Source organism: Sciurus vulgaris, assembly GCF_902686455.1.
Source record: "Sciurus vulgaris genome assembly, chromosome: 7".
Classification (NCBI taxonomy): domain Eukaryota; kingdom Metazoa; phylum Chordata; class Mammalia; order Rodentia; family Sciuridae; genus Sciurus; species Sciurus vulgaris.
The window spans coordinates 31,288,856-31,304,626 of record NC_136467.1 but is presented as its reverse complement, the minus strand read 5'-3'; the positions used below and the strand labels follow the sequence as shown (position 1 = coordinate 31,304,626).

Genomic DNA, 15,771 nt, shown 5'->3' with positions numbered 1-15,771 from the left:
TGTAATTGGATGTTACTAACCTTCCTGACTTGTCCAGGATTAAGGGTTTCCTTGAGATTTGGGAACTTCTGTCTTAAAACAAGGAGTCTTGGGTAAATCAGATTGATCCACCATTGGGATTTGGTGCCTGTGGTCTCAGACCTGGTGCTTCCAGCCTTCACAAGAAGTGGAAGTTGGTCCACTGATTCAACCAGGATGGTGTCTGATTTTTAGAAAATTTGTTGTCAGTATTTAAAAATAGGGATTTTTTTTTTTTAACCAAAAATGTATGTGTTTAACTCTTCTGGATAATACTACACAATCTAGAAGTAATCTGTATTCTTATAGAGTAGCTATGGTTTTAATTGGGAAATATACTATCCAACTGGTCACAATCTCCATCATTCTTTCTTCCTGATACCTAGAAAATTTTTAGTTTCCATTTATCACTATTCTTAGGCTATTGCTTTTCTTGTAATTGAGAATTGTAAATATTTTATATGTCTCCATAAAAGATAAGAAAATGAAATGTACTCTGAGAAGTTCATGGATTCTAAAAGAATGAGAAAGGGTTTATTTGACCTATTTCTCACATTTAGACCACCTGCCTGATGTCTGGGGATTCTTATCTCTGGTTCCTACTTCAGGAAAGGACTCCCAGTAGACAAGATAATTATCCGGATTGGCATTTTGTAGATATTGTCTTACTTAGTAAAGGACTGAAGAGTCTACTCTTCATATCTTATTGTCATTGAAACATATTTTCATAGAATTTTGTTGACATGAAAAAAATTCATGGCTATGAAGTGAATAAAAGATGGATATACAATTGTATGCAGTATGTATGTGCTGTGTCTTTCATTCACATTATGATACCAATAAGGTAAGAAATAAGTACACATGGAGACGGGGACTGGAAGGGAACACACCAAACATTAAGGTTTAAACAGGGAAAAATCTCTCTTAACATATCTTGGCCTCATGTGTACAAACTCTGCCATACTAAGTGTAAATAAAATCTCAAACTTCCAAAATGTTGTCAATAAATTTTCCATTGTTAAGCGGTTCTCATTCAGAAACTTTAAAAGATGAAAATGCTAAAAATATAGACCGGAGGTTGGCAAACTTTTTTTATAGACCTTTATTTTTATTTATTTATTTTTGTGTAGTGCTAAGGATTGAACCCAGTGCCTCACATGCGCCAAGCAAGTGCTCTACCACTGAGCCACAACTCCAGCCAGTGGAAAACATTTTTTGAAAAGGGCCATATAGGCAGTATTTTAGGCTTTGCAGGCCACATGGTCTCTGTTGCTACTACTCAACTCTGCAGCTGTGGTGGGAAAGAAGTCATAGAAAAAGAACTCTGGAATCAAGAGGGTATGTGTGTCCCAATCACACTTTATGGACAATGGCATTTTAATTTTGTATCATTTACTTATTCATGGAGTGTTTTTCTTTGGATCCCCCACCCCAAGCATTGAAAAAATGTAAAAAAAAACCAAAAAACTATTATTAGTTTGTGGACCATACAAGGACATACAACAGGCCAGATCTGGTCCTTTGGCTCTTGCGAGTCACTCCTGTCAAAGATCATCAGTGTCTGTACTCTTGTAGGCTGAAGGTCTGTGGATCCTGACACGCCTGTGGACATCACCTATGACATCACTATGTTGTTATGACCTCTTCTAAAACACAAATATCATTACATAAAGATGACACAACTGCAGAGCTCGAGAATGACTGTATCTAGATTATATACCACGTGTTCATGGTGGACATGAGGTATGGATTTACACCAAGCCAACAAAGTGGCATGTGTGAAATGACTCACTCAAATACTGTCCCACTTAATACTTATGTTTTCTAGAGTATACAGTGGCAACTCACTTGACTGAGGAAAAATTAAAGTAAAAATGAATAACGTGGGAGTGGTAGTACATTCTTTAGGATGTTATGTCATTGATGAATGATTTGTATGGACTATAAAACTGATGTGCCTACTTTAATGTTCACTCGTTATAACCTTTTGTTCATCATAAAGGATTGGAGAGAGAAAAGTATGGATTCTGGAATTGACAGAAGAAGTTTTCTCAGCTTTGCTCCTTGAGAGGTGAGTAACTGGGCCTAAAGACCCAAAGAACTAGAATGACATATTTAGAGTTTGTATTATGCTTATTTTCAAGAAAAGAACCTCCTGTGGGTCTGAGTACAACACTCTAGGTTTTGCTTCACCTTTTCAGTGTTTCTGAGCAAAGCCCTAAAATCTACCTGCACTGGACATACCTGTGGGGGCGTGGCCATCTGAGCCCAGCCCCCAGAGCTGTGACTGAGGCAGGTTGCCTGGGATGGGTCTCTGCATGCTGATTTCCTAGCAGGGGACTATTTTATCCATGTGAAAGCTATGGTTTATCTGAGACTCTGTCATCCCAGAAAAGGTGTCCGGAGCTATGCTTCCTGACCGTATTGGGGGCACTCACTCTCTTAAGATCTCTGCAATGATTTGAAGTGCAGTGGTCATTAAGCATGCCTCGGGCCTTCCTCTGGGGGTCATGCCACCTCTGGCAGCACTGTCGTGGGTCTCTGGACTCTGCCACATTCCCAGCCTGAGGCACGTCTCTCCTTCCCTTCTTGTTGCCCCTGCAGGCTCTGCCCACTGCCTCTGCCCCGAGTCTCCCTCTGCTCTTCAGTAATCTTCAGCTTTCCTGGGAGTCAGCAGAGAGGTTATCTTCCAGCAGTTTCTGTACTCAACCTTCCCAAGGCTTTCAAGGGAGGAATACACCAGAAGCCTGGGAAACTTCTAGGAGCACAAACAACCCTGCCCTGCGCTGAAGACTGAACAAACCACATATCTACGTACACAAGTTAATTTGAAAAATAATGATCTGAATCAGGAAGACAGTGGACCTGCCTGTGACCGTGTGGAGAGCTGGTAGTCAGGCCCTGCTGTTGTACTCACCCTCTCCCCGCAGTCACTTTTGATTGTCACTAGAAAAAATAGTTACATTGTGGCTTTTGGGACCAGTCCTAATTTGAGGCGCAACAGAATTAGAAGACTCCAGTCAAATACTCACTTCCCAAACATCAAGTCACCCAAAATGCTTCTTAGTCCTCATTCCAGTGTTAGTTCTAATGACCGGTCTTGTAGCTATTTCAGACACCCAGATGGACAAGGGTCCAAGTCTTCACAAGGGTTCCACATTTCTTATTTCCAATGCACATGGCTGCTTAGCCCACAGCCCTTGGGATATTAGGGTACTGCCTTGATTGTACCTGCTCTCCACACACCCCACAAGGACTAGCGTCCTGCTCTGACCATTGCCAGGAGTCCTGGTACTATTTCCTACCAACAGAGCTCTCCAAGACAAACCTTTTTGTTTCTGAATTCACCTGCTGTTGAATTCTTCACTGTTTATTAAGCCCTCTGATGCCAGATGCTTACCTAGACTCCTGATGGCTCGCTTGTCCTTATTATAGTGACCGGACATGTCCAGGGGTCCTGATCTTCAGTGTACATCAGAATCCTTTGGAGGATTGTTAAAACACAGAGTGCTGGGCTCCCACCACTTAGTTTTTGATTCTGTAGGCCTGTAGGTGGAACAGGAGCATTTGCATTTTTTTTCTTTTTCTGTTTTCTTTTTTTTATTTGCAGTGCCGGGGATGGAATCCAGGCCATGCTAGGCAAGCGCTCTGCCACTGAATGATACCCCCAGCCTGAGTTTCATTTTTAATATGCTCTCAGGTGATACTGGGAATCACAGCAAGCCTACTAACCAATTATTAGAATAAATTTTCCTTTTCCAGAAGTTCGAGGTGCACCCATCCTCCAGGAGGCAAGACTGATTCATGGTTCCAGGATCGCTGATCTTTCCAAATTCTATTTCAGCTTATGAGATCAAGTCTAGCCTGATGAAAGTCATTTTTATATAGTGAATATATGAATTCATACTTGCCTACCAACTTCCAAACCACTTTATAAATATAGATGCAGACTCACATTTTTGCAGGACATTGCATTTTTCCAAACAAGAAACAGGGTTTCCTAAAGCTCCACGTTATAAAGCTAACCTGGTTACAAAATGATCCGTGAACAGCATCCCACTGACTGAGCCTCCCATATGTATGTTGTTGGTGCATGTGCGATTCCGAGTAGGAAAGACACTCCACAGTCCCACTGGCTAAGGAAAGTTCAGTACAGAAACTCTTTACCAAGTGTAGGTATGGTTTAAGGAAGCCACAAAGAATCGTGTAGGACCCCAGGACTAGGAAGAGTGACCCCCAGTGCTGAAACCCAGCTTTCCAGAGTAGCCATGTAGAAAGTGCTGCCCAGGCACTTCTTGGTGACAGGTGACCAACCCACGGCAATCTGGCAGGGAGAAAACTGGGATAGTAAATACCTGGGTCTTTCTTTTTTCCCATCTGTGGTCTTCCATTGGTACCACTATGAGAGCAGACTTCCAGAAGTAATTGACAAGGGAGCCTATGATTGCAGTTAATGAGGGGCAACTTCCCAGGGCTTAGAACAGGTAGAAACCTGTAAAACATGGTTCTGGAGGTACCTACACAAGGTGTCTTAGGAAAATGCTACCCCAGCCCCAGGCTCTGAGGGCTTAGCGAGCCTCTGCTCTGTTAACATGGCAAATAGTTGGGGTACAAAAGCATATAGCATTGTTTCCTTTAGAGGAAAACTCAGGAGAAGGAAGACCTAGCTGGAGAACCAGGAAGTGCCCCATGTTTCTGTTTCTGTTCATCCTGGAAGTCTTGGGTGACTTGGAGGAGAGCTTCATGACCAAGAAGCTGGGATGGGGTGGGGACAGCAGAGTACAGAACTTGTTGGGAGGAAGTTCAACTTTCCATGCTTAGCACATACTCTGATCTGGAAGCATTTGCTAACATAGACCTCGAAGAAGGCTGTCTCTATTTCTTGGGTTCTACCAGACACAGCGAACAGAGCTAACATGGATTAAACCTTGCTCTCTTCTTCTGGTAGATACCACACCCATCTTTGTGGGTCAGTGATTGTGTGACTCTCTCTCAACATCATCAACAGTCAATTGTTATTTATCAAATGCTTCCATGTGCATGGCTCAGAGGCAAGCCTCATCTTTTTCAGTATCCATAATAATAATTTTGAAACTTGTGACATCAATTGTATCTCTAAACAATGTAGTGATCCTTGCTAATTACTTTAACATTCTTAGATGAAATATGTTATGTATCTTTTCATGAAAGATGTAGAAATGAAGACATACAGAGTTGAAGAAGAGAGGTCTTGCAAGTTGCTTTTTCTCCTGTAAACACCAAACATTTAACCGCTAAACATGGTGCAAACTCCATAAAAAAAGATGAAGTCATTGTTGTAGAAGTTCCGTAACATGTTATTCTGTAAAGCACCTTCTGTCTGCCTGTGACTTTTGTCAAGGTTTAAGTTCAGCAAGTAAAGAAGGGCTCTCTTGGATGGAAGAGGACAACTCTAGAACAGATTCAAATGTGTTTTGAGGCAGAGGAGGAAAAGACCATGTATGAAGAGGGATGGGGTGGGTGGGGAAGAAGGCTTTGGGAGGAGAGAAGCTCCAGGATAATGTGAAAGCTCTCACACAGTTATAGGGGCAGATGCAGTAGATTCAGTGCTGTTTGGGAGTGTGGGCCTAAAACTTTCTGACTTTTCTAGTTTCTTCCAAGAGACAAGATCTGAAATTTATTAAGTCTCCTAATTCTTCCATGTTGACCATTAAAAACAAAAGAAAATTTTGTGGACCAAATAAAGCACGTTGAAAATAAATACAAAAAACAAGAACAAATAAAAATAAAGAAAATAATAAAAATACAAAATTAAATTAAAAACATATAAAAGTGTTAAATAAAATACATCTAATATTATCTATCCCTAAATAGATAATATTAGATAATATTAGAGTTCAAGTCAGGGATCTGAGGAAGGAAATCCATTACTCAATAGAGAAAGAGCCTCACTAAATGCACTGTCCTTTGTATTAAAATGCAAAATTTATCTTCCAGGATTGAAGTCAAGTGAGGGTATGTTGCTAAGTATAGAACAATTCTTCCCAAGTTAATTTTACTCAGAGATGCTTGTTTTGTTCCAAACTTGTTCTTACCTCCATTTCTTTCTATGAATGTATGAAAAGCACAGGTACTATTTACACATTTGCTTTTCACCCATTCTCAACATCCAGAGTGAAAAGTAAAAAAAACCCCTGCCTCTAATTTGCTGAAATTTGTCGGGTAAAAATAGGTCTCCTTTTCATTGCTACTTTAACAAGTCGTTTTAGTAATAATTTATCACAATGTTCCACAGAGGAGATAAAGCAGACGCCCACATTATCATTATATGTTCATAATGTGGGCTCGGTGGTGTCTTTAATTTCTCTGCACCTGCTGTCACATGCACACCCTCTTTTTAAGGTTTGTGTTTTCTCTTTTGCTGCCAGCCTAACGCTCAGCCTCACGTTGCAAACTGCTGTTGTGGAAGAGGAGAAGCAGATGGACACAGCCTGCCGTGGCCCCATTGTCGCCCATCCCCTCAGCACCCCATTTTCTTTTCACGGGGGCTTGCACGTGATGTGGGGTGGAAAGGTCCTGGGGCCACGAATCAGGAACCTCAGCGCTGGTATTGGCTCAGTGACTAATTGGGTTGGATAAGGACGCATTCTGGAGTAGTCTCCTCTTCTGTTAAATGAGGGCATCTGATTCAATTTCAAGTTCCCTTTCCTAGCCCTGAGGGAAAAGCAGATTTCTCCCCAGAAAGCAAAGTCCTGCCCAGACACATGCCTACATATGATGTCCTCAAAACCAGTTATTCTCTACTCAAAGGCTAGACAGCATCTGACACAGACTGTGGGAAGCCCAGCGCTTGTCAATGGAATTCTCACCCCTTTCTCAGAAGAAAGGACTGGCGGGGCAGGCTGGAAACAGAAAGGGGAAATCCTGAGGAATGATAGTGGCCAAATTATATTGCTATATTATGTGTGTATATGAATATGGAAAAATGAATTCCATCATCATGGACAACTATAATGTGCCAATAAAACAAAATATACAGGAAAAAAAAAAAAAAAGAAAAAAACTCGTTTACCTTACTACTCTGCCTGCGTAAGACTGCTCTCTTTGTTCTCTGCAGAAAGGACCCAGCCTGAACCTCTCACTTAGCTTCTTTGAGCAAAGCTTCTTTCTTCTAGTGAGTATTTTATCTTTTTGAGTTGTTGATGTTTCTAGAAATACCATGCACTAAGCACTCACATGTATCATCTCATTTAATGCAACTTGGTGAGCTAGAAATTCTTGTTTTTATTTTGAAAATGCAGATACTGAGGCTAAGATAGATCAAGGACTCAGATGGTAAAAGATGGAGCTGTTATCTGTGAAACCCTTCCAAGGATGGTATCTGCTCCTTTAAATCTGCTAATTCTTTTTTTTTTTAATAAAAAGGGGGTTAAAAGCTTCTCTCTTATCCACTTTTCTCTCCTCTTTGTCTTTTACTTAGATTTTGTTTGATAAAAAATAGTTCTCACACAGCGCAGCAGCAAAATTGGCTCCTCTCTGAGGCCTGTGAATCTTACAGTCTCTTGTACCCCGGGGGAAGGAAGGAGAAGGAACAGATGCGAGTCAGAAATTCCAGAAGGCTGAGGAGCCTGTAGTAGTGAGGGGAAGAAAGAGCCATATACAAAAGTAGAAACCAAGAAATAAAGAAAACCACAGGGGTGTCAGCTTTTCCCTGGGCATTAGTGGGATGTCATGTATTATTAGTGTAAATAATTGCTAGAATACATTCGCTTTTTAAACATGATCTCTCTTTAGCTCTTGTTTGAGGATCAGTTATATAGAACATACTCTCTGGTATTCTTAGGGGAAAAAAGGTAAGAAAGAGGAAAAATTAAGACATAGAATTGGAGTTATTTTGATGGGACTGTGGACACCAGCTCTAGCTACATATTGAAGATAATTACCCTGCTCATTCCTCCTTCATGTGAAGCTGCTCGTGGAAGAGCAATCGGACTGGATAGAAAAGTGGTTTAATTAAGGCAAATAAGGCAGCTGAAATCAGCAGATCATACATCCCTTGCAACAGAGATTTTAACAGTCTTTTTTACAATAGCTGCATCATTGGAGTGCGATGTTCAAGAGTGAGTCACACTCAAACCCTGACTCGCTTCTTCCCAGCAACTCCCTCGGGTTGCCTTGGGCAACTCACCTTTGCCTCAGTTGTTTCATGTGTAAAATGGGGATGGTGACACCTTCCTTGTTATTGTGTGTAGTTCTGAGGTTTAACTGGTATAACACCTTTACAGCACTTAGGACCATGGCACATGACAAATGTTATGTTGTCTGTGTATGTGCGTGTGTGTGTGTGTGTATACACACAGATACAATACGTGTGTGTTTATACATATATATATATAATGAGTTTGTGATCAAACATCAGCTTGAAACTTTCTAGGGAATATGACACAAGGACACTGAATTTCTTTCAAATACATGAGAAAAATGTCATAGAGAAAGCCACAGGAGGACAATTTGATTTATTTACACATCTGCGGTTTCTTTTTGCCTTTTACTGACATACTGTTGTAATTTCTCTGATACAATGGAAGTACGTCCAGGTAAGCTCTCCATCTTCTGGGGCCTTCTGCAAGGTTAGCTAGTAAGGGATGTGCCTCAGAGGAGGGACTCAGGAAGTGCACAAGTGCTCAATCTATCCCTCGCCTACTTACTCCCTCTGCAGGGTCTCTGTGTGTCTTGACGTCAACACTGTACTGGATGGAATTCCTTAAGTGGAACCTAGTCTCATTGGATACAGGGTGTTATTCTGACTTGGAAAACAAATTGTTCATGATTCTGTCATTTGTTACCAAAGGATTCCCAGGAAGAGACTAAGGACTCATAAATATGATTCATGTAGTAAAAGGGGGAAGCGAAGAAATGTTATTCTGGAGCCAAGCAAGCATCCTGACGTCTCAGTATCCTGGTTGTCACCACATGTAGGAAATTTCTCCCTGTTGACTCATGAGTCTATGGAACCTTTATGGGCTCCATTTCTGTTTTGCTGAGTTACCTCCCACCTCTGCTACGTCACAAGACCTGCTATTCATTGTGTTTCTAACTCAGTTTATAAATCTATAACTGATGGATATAAATATTTACTTATGACTGAGTGGTATTGTGAGATTTCGAACATGTAAAATGATACACTTGAAAAGCATGCAGAAAATATTGTGTTTGAGTACTTGAACAAAATTGGTGTGAATGGGAAGGGAGCAATTTGGACAAATAACATAGATTAAATGCACCTGCTACCTGAGATGGTCACTCAATTAAAAGAGACTTGTTTTTAAAGGCTAAAGACCAAATAAAAATGGTTTAAATGTTGATTGATCCACAGAGGTGTCCCGGGAGGTGATTGAGTGGCCTGATTCTAGACTCAGACAGATCTGAGTCCTACCTCTGATTCTTCTACTAGGTGACTATGTAACATTAGCCAAACCTCTGAGCTTCATTTTTCTCATTTGAAAAGGGGAATGATGATACCACCTTTGGAGGGTTGTAAAGACCAAACAACATGTATAAAGGGCTGTGTAATGCCTGGCACCCAGGTTCAATCAGTACATGTTGAGTGAACAGCTCTCACAATGAAGGGACTATAGTTCCACAGTTTGAGGATAAAAAATGAATCTAATAAAGCAGATTTTAAGACAAGGTTTCTGATTGACCTTTTGATCTCTTCAGAATAAGTCCACATTGCTTTGTTTGTTCTTCTCAGTCCTTGAGAGAACATGGTTTGGGTCTCTCACCCCCCACCTTTCTCTTTTTTAAACTAGAATCCAGAGGTTCATGACTACATACAGTGCAGGAGAACTTCATTTTATGAACAAGTTGTTGCCCTAAAGTTTGTTTGCCTGTAGGTGGTTTGGAATTAAAAGTACTATTTTTCATAGAGAAACAGTGGTGTAAATGACGAGGACAACCTGGGGCCAGGCTAGGACATAATGGCTTATTTAAGACAAAGTCGCTGAATTGCTGTAGAGTTAATGACTTGCTCTGTCCCTTGCTTCCCGCAGACGCCCAGCTCCAGGCTCAGAAGCACGCCGACTCTACTGCTCAGGGTTAGATGGCTCTCCTTCAGTTGCAGGATGACTGGATTCTGTCCAGCCTATGACCCTGCACCCTGCCTTCCTGCCCACTCCACCAAGACCACATGTTTCCTCTGCTCCTTCCAGCCCTCTACCCTCACGCAGGGCATCCAGGTCGCCTGGGAACTTTCTCTGTGCCCTGTCATCCTTTCCTCTCCTTCACCTGGAAAAGTAAACTCATCCTTTTGACACAAATAGCTGCCCCTCTTCCAGGTTTCCCTGGTCTCCTACATAACTTCCCTGTTGCTTTGTCACACTGGTTAGGAACAATGGGGTGCACCCCATCTTTCCCACTAGTTTGGGACCTTTAACTAGGTATTTATTTGTCTTGATGTGCCCACCACCTAACCAAGGTAAGCAGCATATAATAATAATAAAAATGATAACAATAATGAATATTTTTAAGTCGCTGGCACATTTCTCTAAATGCTTTATATAGAATTAATGTCTAACATCTCCAGAAAGCCTAAAGAGTGGGGACCATTTTACAAGGGATTCAACTGAGGTGCAGAGTTGTTAAGCAACTTACCCAAGGTCACAGAGCCAGTAAGTGGTGGAAAGTAGCTGAGGTGTAAATCCAGAATGCAGGGGCAGATGTCTTTTTCATGCCCCTGCTGCTTCCTAGCAGTGTATCCCTCTAATAAATCTTACCTCTCTTAACTTTATTTGGCGAGTTCTTCTCACTGCAAGATAAATAAGTGAATAAATAAATATAAATAAATAACTCTAGAGTGTAGTCCTGTGTGTGAATGACTGAAAGCATACATGTCAGATGTTAGCGACACTCTTAAAGAAAAGAGGGTAACAAATGAATCTTCCCTTCTGTTTATGATAGGAAGAGAACAACATATGTTTGGAGAGACATTGCTTCCTGACAGAGGGAAACATCCCTGAGAAATGACACCGGGACCTTACCCCAGGGAGAGGGCATCCGTGCTGTGGGCCTCCATCTGGGGACCTTGGAAGCTCAGGACTCTTCTTGTCCTCAGCCAAGTTCGGTAGGCAAGTCACAGACTTTGGAGAATAAGGTAGTCTAGAGACAACTCTGCCAAGGTTAAGAAATGTGGGTAAGGTTGGTCTGACCAGTGGCAATTCCCAGGAAGCTAGAATTCCTTAAACTCTGCTGTGAGCACTTGATTGGTCTCCTCCATCTTCATTCTTTCATGCTAAACTTACGTGTCACTTTCTCTAGAGAACTGAAAGGGGAAGAGTGACCATGGTATTACACCCACATGATTCCCTGTGTTGGCATCCTGTTTGTTTCCTTGTTTGACATGACTGTCTTCTTGGTCTGTCTTCTCCTCCCCGTGAGACTATAAGTTCCCTGAGAACAGCATGATGTGTCTCTTTTTTACTGAGTCTCCTGTACCCAGCATCTATTGAGCCTTCAATACAAACTGATGCTGGATTAAATGAATGTGTCAGTGACTCAGCCTTGGGAAATCATTCCTGACCCTGACTCCTCCCACTTTCTCTTTTCCTCCCACTCTGTACATGAGTGTTTTAGTCAGTTTTTGCATTGCTGTGACCAAAAGACCAGGCAAGAATAATTAGAGGAGGAAAAGGTTATTTTGGAGCTTATCATTTCTGAGGTCTTAGTCCATAAATGGCTGACGCCATTGCTCTGGGCCTGAGGTAAGGCAGAGCTTCATGGCAGAAGAACATTGCGAAAGAAGGCAGCTCAGAACATTGCACCAGGAAGAGAAAGAGAAAGAGAGAGAGAAAGAGAGTCACCACAGACAAAATATAAACCCTAAAGAGATACCCCCAGTGACCCACCTTCTCCAGAAATATCCTACCTGCCTACATTTACCACCTAGTCAATTCCTATATGGGGATTAATGCACAGATGAGGTTAAGAGTCTCATAACCCATTTACCTCTAAACTTTCTTACATTGTCTCACTCATGAGCTTTTGGGGGACACCTGCTACCTAAAGCGTAACAATGAACATTGAGTAAATGGTCTGTGTCTCCTCCATAGAGGAACTGCCCATCCCAGGGAAATAGGAAGAAACAACTCTCTTCTTCTTGTTGTGTAATGAAAAGCAATGAGTTTTTTAGCTGAAAGGATCTCCATTCAAATCCTTGCCATCTATGGTGTAGGCATGTGATCTTTGGTCATTTTATTTAACTCCTCTGGTCCTCTGTTTTCCTCCTTCATAAAATGGGCTATGCGACATGTCTATCTCAGGGTGTTATGGAGTTTGAGTGAGATGGTATAAGTTAAGCGTCACTTTTCCAAAATCCTGGGAACCAGAAGTGTTTCATATTTTGGATTTTTTTGAGATTTTGGAATATTTACATACACACATAAGATATGTTGGAAATGGGACCCAAGTCTAAGTATGAAATTCATTTATGTATCATATATACTTTATACCTGGAGGTAATTTTATATATGTTTTTACAGCACCTGTGTTTTGACTGTGACCTGTCATAAGGGGTTAGGTGTGGAATTTTCAATTTAGTTTTAGTTTCAGGGCTTTTGATTTCAGATTTTTGGATTAGGGATGCCTTGGATATGTAAATATACCTACATGGTGCCTATTAAATTAGGGCTTAGTACATGATAGTTGCTGTTGTTATTATGGCTACTATTATGGTCTTCTGATGCATCTGAATTTGGCTTCAAGCCATTTGTTTTCTAGATTTTTCATCCTTAGCAGGAAAAACTCAAGCATCAAAAGGAAAAGACTCGCTCTTCATAGAGAGAAAAGTGCTTTTGTTCCCTTCTTCTTGGATTAGTCTGCTCTCTGTAGTGATAGTTGCGTACAAAGCCCAGTAATGTCTAATTTATCTTCAGCAAATAACTTGGACCTGAGAATGATGTATGGAATTCAGCCCTCACATTGCTCATGTCATTCCCTCATTTAAATATGAATGTGTCATGGGAATGCATAGCATCTGCTCTTACTCGTATGTTTATTTTTGCATGCATTTGCTCTGCCTCTGACATTAAAGTGTCAAGTCCTGAAAGCAAGGATTTTTCTAACTCCCAGTGTACGTATTTTATTACTCATGGCCAGTGAGGCCAGGGGAAGATGTTCAATAGGTATTATTTTATCATGAGGCTTCGGATCCTTTAGATGCTTTTAAACTATCTTGTCCTAAATAAATAGAAGGACTGAGGGAAGAAGTAAGTCATATAATGCAAACATATATTTGTTTTATCTAATAACAAGTACCAAAAGAGATCCAAGTACTCAACCCAGGGAAAATCAAAGCAATTGACTTGCTAGAGTGATGTGATAATGTGGTTTTGCTCTTAATTTAAAAAAAGGAATTGTTATAGTAGTATTTATCCAATATTTTAGTGATTTAAAAAATCTAAGACTACTTTTAACAGAGAAGAGCTGGTAAATTTTTTCTGTGACTTTAATAAGAACCAGAGGGTTACTTGTACCAGTGAGAATGTATTTTCTTTCCATCTTTTCCTCCCACCTCCTCATTCCACTGTATTATTGGTCAAATCAAAAACAGATCTTTACCTGGAATTTTGAACTCATTTCCCAATTATGCTTAGAGTTCCATTCACACACACCCTGAGGCAACACAATCTCCAAGCAGCGTCAGAACAAAACAGAAGCACAAACAGCTATCACTATGCACTTCAATTCTACCTTAATTTCTTACCACAAACTCCCTCCATCAGTGGTGGCAGTTCTCAGAAAGTGAAGTTTCACATTCCATTCCAGAATGAAAGAGATGGAACATTGACTTTTGTGGGAAAAAAAGTCCAACAATATTAGCCACCTCTCCAACCAGATGGACAAAATGTTCCATGACTTCTAAATTAGATTGCGATGACGGTGGTAAGTGAGGTGAATCAGCCGGTGAGGCAGCTGCTCAGCTCTCTACATCAGACCTAGGGAAGTCAGATGGAAACAGGGTTGGTATTTTTCTAGTAAAGCTGCTACTTTCCGTGTTGGGAGGACCTGAGAAGAGGGAACTGAGAAGTGATTAGACAAGTTTATGGCTGTGTCTGGGGAAATTTGGGTAGGGGTGCTGCTGGGTGGTTGGGAGTCAGAGAGAAATGATGCTGGCTAGCATGTTCTTGCTCCTGCATTAATAAAACCTCTCATCTTCTGATTATAATATAAAAGTGAAAATATAGGCAAAATGGGTGTGTGAAAAAACTATGGAGGATGAATACCTGGGGTTTAATATCTCCAAGGGAAAGAGACAAAAGAGAGAATTCTTAGAAGACTTTGCCGGGGTGTGTGTGTGTGTGTGACCATTTTTATTAAAAGACAAACAGAATTTAGGAAAAAAGAGAGCTTGACAATTGTTATAAATAACATTTATTTACTTATTTGTAGAAACCACCAAATGTAAACTTGAGACTACATAAATTCACACCAGAATTAATTTCTAAGAGGCAAAAGGAGATACTGATGGGTTAGTGGAAAGTTGATTTGTGTTGTCATTTATGTTTATGAGATAATATTTACAAAACATGAACACAGACCGTCCCCAACTCACACACTGGTGGTGCTCTAAAGTAACTCTGTACATGAACTGTTTAGAACTTGAAATCTATGTCTTTATTGACTCCCATTCATCCTATGACTCCAAAAGTCTACCTAAAGTCTAATATGAAAGGATGTTCTCTGCTTTTCAGATTTTAAGATGAATACAATTTGGGGCAGAAGAATGGTTAACACAAAGTGTAGGAGGGAAGATAAGATAGGTATAAAAATAACTTCAGCTGTTTTTTTTTTCTTCTCATTTGAGCGGCCTGGAATTCGAACCACGGTCCTTCCGCATGCTAGGCGAACGCTCTCCAAAAGGAGCTATTTCATCAGCTCTAACTTCAGCTTTTTGATAAAAACTGCATAGTATCAAATAAAGATACACAAGAGATAAGAGACTGAAAAAGGTCAATGGGTGAGGGCTTACTGCCTATAAATAAAGAGGATCTCATCTCCAGTTTGTCTGCTGGCTCCTGAATTTTGGTTAAAGTATGTAGCATGAATGACTAGGATTTCCTTCAATAAAATGAGAGTTCTCACATACCTTAAGAATTCTCTGGGAAACTCATTTAACATTGTTCTAACACTAAAATACAATTGTGGTTTATAAGGTTCCCTATTAATGCTTTATAATGCAATAACCTATTTAACATTGTCTCCCTATGATGCATTGCATATTTTTCAGGGCTTATCAAGATTGTGTTTTATGTTTTTAGGATTACTGGCATTAGAAGTAGAAAAACAAATAGCAAAATGACTCTTCATGTTTTTGTGTTACACAAGCTTCCTTAACTAAAGTGGGTAAATAAAACCCACTAGTTTTAAACTCAGCTAGTTTCTTTTATCTATACTATATTGCTTAAACGTTATTTTCCACTGGATGAATGACTTTTTAAATGGCATTATTCATTCCACAAACACTTATTGAGTGATTCCTACTGATGGAATATTTTTAGGCTCTTGGGATGGAGCATTGAACAAAATAGCATGGACCTTGCTCCAGAGGAGTTGATAATCTAATGCAGGAAATAGGTAATAATTGCAAAGTATGAATCACTTTTAGATAAGCAGAATAGTGGCAGACGATGCTATGAGAAAGCATAAATGCTATAGAGAACAGAGAATAAGCCAAGGAGATTTGACAAGGGAGACCAAGCAGTTATATTCGCCTGTACT

At 40.4% G+C, this 15,771-nt stretch overlaps 1 long non-coding RNA gene across 2 annotated transcripts; it reads right to left on the bottom strand.

Annotated features, from left to right (window-relative positions):
- Positions 1–1,556: 1,556 nt before the first annotated feature.
- On the bottom strand, positions 1,557–14,021 carry LOC306665840. Of its 2 annotated transcripts, none has more exons than XR_013765119.1 (3): positions 13,757–14,021; positions 10,651–10,804; positions 1,557–1,664 (listed from the first exon to the last, which is right to left on the bottom strand). It is a non-coding gene; the product is annotated as an uncharacterized lncRNA (long non-coding RNA). The 2 variants fall into 2 exon arrangements; XR_013765120.1 differs by lacking the exon at positions 1,557–1,664 and adding an exon at positions 2,188–3,564.
- Positions 14,022–15,771: the final 1,750 nt, after the last annotated feature.